This window comes from Poromitra crassiceps (assembly GCF_964638095.1).
Source record: "Poromitra crassiceps genome assembly, chromosome: 7".
NCBI classification, from domain to species: domain Eukaryota; kingdom Metazoa; phylum Chordata; class Actinopteri; order Beryciformes; family Melamphaidae; genus Poromitra; species Poromitra crassiceps.
In genome coordinates this window covers 29,692,049-29,700,119 of record NC_139628.1, presented here as the reverse complement: position 1 = coordinate 29,700,119, position 8,071 = coordinate 29,692,049, and positions in this window count along the sequence as shown.

Here is an 8,071-nt window from a genome sequence, read left to right as displayed (position 1 = left end):
GTTGGCAAATTATGAAAATATTGCGGGTGTGGGCGGGGCAGTCTCAGAACGTGACAAAGCAACATTATTATATGATTCAGTTAGAGCAGTGAAACACGCAGAGTAACCCTTTATTAAGACGTGAACTCTCTCTCACACGTACACAATCAGCGAGTCTGAAGCCGTCTGCACCTGCTGCACTAGTAAAGAAACGCTTCAAATGAGGTAGCCTATGTGCTCTCAAAACAAACATTTTGGAAGGATTATTCGCTGTAATTATTATTTGAAGTGTCCATAAAACTAATGCCACCGCAGATTTTCTGTGTGGACTCGACTGTGATCTATTTGTCAACTTTACTGCAACGTGAGTAGGCTACGTGAGAGAATGCATGAGGTAATTAAAAGAAATTGGAAGGAATGAGAACTGTTTCTGTAGCTTACCTCTCTAGCTGCTACCCCCATTTGAAGACCTTGGATTAATTGAGGAAAGAAAGACCGATAATAGCTGAGTTTGTAACGCCGACGAAGCAAAAATAACTCAATGACATGAAAGCAGCCACACATCCAGAGCAGTAAAACTGTTGTCTGTTGTTGACAACAGTTTTACTGCTCTGGATGTGTGGCATGCATGTGTGTGTGTCTGTCTGTGAGAGAGAGGAGGGGAGAGAGGAGTTTGGACACATTGGAGAGCTCTGCTGCACTCATCATGAGTCCAGAGACATATTACATTCAATTGGCCGTTTGCGGGCTGCTGGGTTGGGTTGGGTTCGGCATTGTCAGATATTTTAACGGGGCGGGCGGGGCGGACTGCCTCCGATGACAGGTCGGGTTGGTGCGGCCGTTAAAAAAACCCTGACCCGCGCATCACTAACAGGCGCAGTTGCTTGGCGCTCAGCCTGTGACACGCCCACTATATAACGCTGAGCGCCTCTGCCAGAAATCATTCTCGCTGTATTCAGACCGATTCTAGCGTGAACCACCTTCTCACCCCCCCGGTGGTTTTGCTAGCTGTTGCTAACTGTTTCAATCTTCCTCAGCTTGCTATACGTTGTCTAAATCGTTGTAGAATATGGACGGCATCACCTTCGCTCGAGCATTGAGGATCAGCATCAACTGCTAACCCTCGTCCACCTTGCTCCAGCATGGATGGTGGATCGCCTTCAATCGAGCGACGAGGAACAGCTTTCATCTCCGGTTGTCTACCGTTTCTAGTGTTTCCCCTAGGTGTGCTGCTTTGGGGGGCTTCCCCTCTCTTGGTACTAAATATTCTGAAAAAAGGTTCTGCCCCTAGTCTCGCTGGCCAGCCTCCTCTCCCTTCCGTCCGAGGAGTCTGGCGCCGCAGGTCTCCATAGTGGGATTGCGATGGGTGGCGCTTAGCGGCGGTGCCCTTGGAAGATAGTTTCCAACAATCCAATTTGCCGTTTTCAGCGTGTAGCAACGAGCTAGCGTGTAGGTTTCTGCCGTTAGCTTGCTAGCTAGTTAGCGTTGTTGTTTTCACTGAGGCGCGGCAGGGCACTATTTACAGCGACGCACAGGGAGGAGGGAGCGGAAGCCGCTCTGATTGACATGGTCGGAGCCAATGACAGAGCTTGTAATAAGCCGGGAGCGGACATCCGGCTGCCACCGAAACAGTCGCTCCAATGGGAGAGCAGAGTAGAGCAGGGGAGGGTTTATCGCAGTTATGGAGACGTGCGCTGGCGCCAGACTCCTCGGACGGAAGGGAGAGAAGGCTGGCCAGCGAGACTACTCGGCCCCCATCTTGGAACAGGCGATATCCTCCCTTTTGGAGAAAGATGGCGTCCTCCCAGTGAGGGAAGCAGAGCTCAACACGGGCTATTACCAAAGGGTCCGTGCCTTTACCCACATCTCCATTATGGAGAAGCACAGACTCCCTTTCAGTCTGTCCCTGAGCCCTCAGACCTTTACCGCATGCGTAAACATGGCGCTTGAGTGAAGGGGATACGCATATAGCGTTACCTCGACGACGCGCTCATAGCGGCGGAGTCAAGCAAACTCGCCATTCCACACACCAAGACGGTAATGGATCACCCTCAGGTGGCTGGGTTTCCTGATAAAGAACAGTTGCCTTGTTGCCCAACAGGTGACAATTCTTCTTGGCGTCAGCGGTCTCTGCGCGTCAGTGCATGGTGATGCGTGGACTAATGGCCACAGCGTCAGCAGTGGTCCCTCTCGTGCTGATACGCATTGAGTACTTTCCAGATTTGGGTCCTCAGCCACCACCTGGACCCAGCAAAAGACCACCTGGACCCAGCAAAAGACCACCTGGACTCAGCAAAAGACCACCTGGACCCAGCAAAAGAACACCAGGACCCAGCAAAAGACAGCCGCGACAAGCTAGCCATTACGCAGGAGTGCCGCCAGTAGTGAGGTGAGAACTCTGGTTCTTACTCGTAAAACCTGGGTCGTAACACAAGTTTACACAACCCTAACTTTCAACAAACAATGTACCTTCCAACAGTGTGGTGACCCCGCTTTGAGTTTCACTAAACGTCTTTGTGCTTGTGGACACTAAATTGCTTTGAGTTTAACTAAACGTCTTTGTGCTTGTGGACACTAAATTGCTTTGAGTTTCACTAAACGTCTTTGTGCTTGTGGACACTAAATTGCTTTGAGTTTAACTAAACGTCTTTGTGCTTGTGGACACTAAATTGCTTTGAGTTTCACTAAACGTCTTTGTGCTTGTGGACACTAAATTGCTTTGAGTTTCACTAAACGTCTTTGTGCTTGTGGACACTAAATTGCTTTGAGTTTCACTAAACGTCTTTGTGCTTGTGGACACTAAATTGCTTTGAGTTTCACTAAACGTCTTTGTGCTTGTGGACACTAAATTGCTTTGAGTTTCACTAAACGTCTTTGTGCGTGTGGACACTAAATTGCTTTGAGTTTAACTAAACGTCTTTGTGCTTGTGGACACTAAATTGCTTTGGTGAATCAGTCGGTTCTTGCGGTGCCACTAAATTGGTTCATCCAGAAAGAAGACAAATTCACACACACAGACATGCGTATTGGACTACAGCTGATAAGTTGCTGCACATTTCTGATCATATTGTAGCGAATCGTGTATTCGTCCAGGAACCAGGAGACTTATCGTTGGTACAGGCTTTTATTCTTGGCTTCACACACAGCTCCTAGCGGTAGCTTCGCTGCTAGCTATACACACAACCAGCCAGCTCCCTCACATAGCTTGACTGACTCCTGCCACGAGACAGGATGCCCACTTACACACCGTTCCCCCCAGGAACACACCCACACACATCAGTTCCTAGCTAAACACGGAAACACCACATTACATGTAAAACCCCGGATCGCTACATAATTCATAGTCTAATTTGATGATATTCTCATCAATGAATCTAATATCGATCAATCATGACTGTTGTCTACACTGCAGAATGCAGAGTGAATTTAGAATTATAGACAGTTTAACGTTCAGAGTTGCTGCGACGATAACTTTCAGTTGTAGTGGCAGCTGATTAAGAACAAAGCAGCATCAGCAGCACATCCTGTACTGTGGAGTTGCTTGATACAGTGAATTAGCATCAGTGGCTGTGTGCTGCTGGCAAGCCTGTCTGTCAGACGGCTCAGGTAAAACTCCATTCTCTTCATTGTGAAGCCTCATTACAGTTGGAGTGACCACTTCACTCACTCTGAACGCTCCGTGTGCTGAGCCACCCGCCTCTCTGCTGCTGACAGTCCATTATATTCTACCTCACTCATCACTGTTTGCAACACAAAACTCTTTCATTATCTTCTACCTCACTCATCACCGTTTGCAGCACAAAACTCTTTTATTCTGCCGTTCACAGCTTACCTTCTTTACGGTTCACCTTAACAATAAAAACCTCATTATGATTGCACAATGCTAAATAGCCTGATCCCCCCCCCCCCCCCCCCCCCCCCCCCCCCCTCGACCCCCACTTTTCCCAGCTGGTCTGGGTGACTTTCTCGATTCATCCCGGCCTCTCTAGCCATTTGACTGTCGTTTGAGTGCAATAATTAAGGTTTTTACGGCCCCATATTACGATCACTGCATTTTTCACTGTGATCAATCTGAACTGCCACTCATTCTGCTTCGCAAAGATCCACCAATAGTGGGCCCTATCTTGGTACAGGCACTATCCGCTTTTTGCGCACCTGTTTGCGTGCCTTAACGCCTGCTTAATGGCCGCCGCCAAACGCATCCCCACCTCACGGGAGCATATTGTAATGAGGGACGGCTGGTATCAATGGGCTAGGGGGGCTAGGCCCTCCCTATCATTTCCAATAAAATGAGAAAAGTATTATTATTATTTATTCTTTACATAAATTATATCAAACAAACTTAGAATTGGTTGTTTATGTTGGTGGAACCTATAGATCAGCAACAGCGCCATCTATAGACACAAGAAAATCATCACAGTGGGCTAGCTTGATGCTAGTCTGGGCACCTTCCACCCCTCTTTTTGTCATGGGGGCGTAAACCCCGGACCCAGAATTAACAGATGGCAATGCGCCTAACAACGTCTTTGTTGCCGTTAGCTTGACGCGGTGATGTTACCTAAACTAGAGTCTGATCAAAACAAAGCTAGCGTTACATAAAACAAAACGTTTATGCAATATGGCATCTCCGCCACCACCGCCTGACACACCGGTCAAAACGGTGAAAGAGGATTCTGATACTTGGGTCAAATTGTCAAGTTAACGTGAAAGTTGACGAGCTAGAAACGCTGCCATCCGGTCTAGGGCGGGCTCTAGGCGGGAACCAGTAGGGTGACAAAATCAATTGTGGGCGGGAGCCAGGCTCTTTCTCGCCGAGAAGAGCCTGGTGACGCGAGGTTAGCTTGATGCAGCCCAAAGACACTACCTTCAGCCTTCAATCACCTTTGTAAAAAGTGATTGACAGGTGTCTGGCACGCCCCCTTGAGCTGCTGCTGTCTATGGCCCATTTGGGCTAAATTCGAACAGCCCAAATGGGCCGACCTGCTACTGACTTGACAACCAATGACAGCTCGAATATGACATGCACACTACAAGTGAATCTGGCAATGGTGGTGAGGTGGACTACTTTCTCATTCATTTTCCTTGATGACGGGGGGAAATTATAAGTGAAGAGAGTGTCTAAGGAAAGGGACAAAGACAAAATCGTAAGTTTTGTGTTACGTGGGCACAACAGCTGCAGCTCTGCAGCTCGTTAAACATCAAAGGGAAAAGAAGTGAACAGCTCTCTCTGTCGCGCTTGCTCTTGCTCTCTCTCTCCTTCTCTCTCTCTCTCTCTCCTCCCAATTGGGTCTGATAAAGACAGAATCTGTGTGGGAATGTGTTGGTTTTGCATATCTACCTAAGAGAAGGTATTGCTCAGTCTCTGCTATTATTGGTGGCCGCTCGATATGGAGAAGGCGCTGCTTTTGGTTGCCAACTAGACAGTTTGGTAACTAACTGTCTCCCAGCATCTGACTGCATTATTAGTGTTTATATCCTTTTGTAGTACTCTGTATTTATGTGGACATAAATTAATCATTTAAATGTGTGTGTGTGTGTGTGTGTGTGTGTGTGTGTGTGTGTGTGTGTGTGTGTGTGTGTTTGTGTGTGTGTGAGAGAGAGAGAGTGAGACAGAAAGTTTTGCATCAGGCAATTCTTATAGCCTAATAGCCTATAGTGTCGTTTGTTGGTTGTTGCTGTAGGCTATCTCGGAGGCTGCTGTTGCTGCAGCATGAGCTATTGGTGGTTATAATTTTTTAGCCCCTCCACCCAATATCACCACCAGCATGGCCGTAACTAGCTATGAGGACGGGGAGGTCCGGACCTCCCCTAATATTTCAGAGGATTTTTTTTTTATATATATATATATATATATATATATATATATATATATAAAACAATCTGCATGGAAAAGCATGAAAAACACGGGATCGCTTTTATTTTGAAACGAAAGGCAGGTCAGGCAGGAAGTCATCTGACGCCGCGTCCGCGGTAACTTGATTCCGAGAGAGCAGCAGCATGGTGGTGAGTGATGACTGTCTGTCTGCCTGGCGAGATAATTGAAGGTGAGCGAGCTGCGAGACAGTGAGCGAGTGAGTGACAGACAGTGAGTGACACTGACAGATTTTTTAGCAACAACCAAGAAAGTAAGTGTCTAGTCTGTCTCTTAAGTAATGTTACCTGTGTGACACGTTGGGATGCTACTGGCTAATCATGCATGATGCCAATTGCCAAGCTCCTGAAGTCAGGTGGCTATATGCATGGTTTCAGTTTCATGACCCAATAAGTAACAAAAAGAGGTGGTGTAAAGTTAAAAACAACATAATATATTTTATTTTATTTTTCAATCGTTCCTATCAGGAATAAATAAATGTCCCTCTGTATGTTTTTTTTTATTATCGATGATGACTGTGTGTTGTGTACGGCTTGGGTTGTGTACCTGTGTTTGTAGGTGTCATTTTGATATGAATTTGGCTAAAACAGTTTGTGTTTGTTAGTTACAATTATGTTGACAGGAGAGCTGAGCAGGTGGTGACATGAAAGAGAATATACTGAATAATGACATCACAACAGTATAATCCTAATGTTGATTTAAAATGATATATTACTCTAAATATGGCTAAAAAAGGGGGAAAAAAACCCTAAAAAAAAGGGCGCCACCGAATCCGTCTCCCCTTGCTGGACCTCCCCTATTTCGGAACCCTGGTTACGGCCCTGACCACCAGCCGTTAATGATTTATACAGAAGCGTAACTGTTTAAAAATGATACAATTGTCGGGGTAGACGTGACCTCCCTGTTTTTCAAGTTAAAACAGCCCCGGAATATGGTGGGGATGCAATTCTCGGCGGTGGTGCGTAACTCAGCCCAACAACCTGGTGCAGGCGCAAATTGGAGGCGTGCCAAGTCATTTATGCACGGCGCAAACGGGATTTGGGCGGTGTTAACCACCAGGTGTTCCCTGCCAATGCCTGGGCATTACGTCAATCAAACCAATCAGGTTCACCTCTCGCAGTCCCTGTAATATAGTTTGCACGAGGCATGCAATATACGCTGTAATTCTTGCCATGCGTAATTTCTATAGGCCTATCTCCATTTACTGTATATATTATCCCTATCTCACAACACCATCACCATATACCTGTTAAAACATCTGTGATTTGATGCAATGCGGGTTCTTTTGTTGACTAGAAATAACGTGTTTGCAGTGAGGAAACGGGGGGGGCAAAAGAAAAGATGGCAGGATTTAGAGTGGACTCAATTAAAACTCGGCGAAACAGTGAGAACAGCCGTGCCGAGGACAGAGAGGGATGGAGAGAGCTTGTCGACAGGTCTGTGGTGCCCCAACGACCCTCTGGGTTATGGGATAGGTATAGGTCCTTTAGTAGGCTACAAGGTCCAAGTTTCCTCAATTCATTTGCCATTAACCCCTCTTTACGATGTGATAAACGTTTCTCAGTGAATTATAGTTGATTGCCTCACTGAATAATCTGCTGGTTACCCAATTTTTGCAGCAGAAGTTGATGTCCTGGCGTGGCACGTAGCGACTTATCCAAAAGGAATTCCTCTGCACTGCTCTGCGCAGCATGGAGATTATGGTGCGCTCAAGCATTTTTGCGCTTAAGAGGTGCTTCTCAAAACTCTTAGCGCAAAGTAATTGCACGCATGCTGACGATAGGAGAATGCCATCTGTCCCCACGTTTTGCGCGGAAACGCCTGGTTTGGCATGTGGCACGCCTACCCCATGCATGTCCAGTACTATTATAACAGGCATGCGCTTGTGCACGTCCCCAATTTGCATTGGGCCCAGCGTTAAACGAGCACAAAACAAGCGCAAACGCAAAATTACCACGTTTGCAACGATAGGGCCCATTATCTGTTTTGGAAGTGTTTCACTGCTGCTGCCAGCACAGTTATCTCTGGTAGACAGGGACAACTCATTTGTGGAGGGGAAAAAACACACACACACACACACACACACACACACACACACACACGCACGCACACACACACACACACACACACACACACAAGGAAGAGGGAGGGTGGATTCCCAAGGTATTATCTAGCCCAGGGGTGTCAACCAACAAACAAATCGGCCAGAACCGGCCCGCC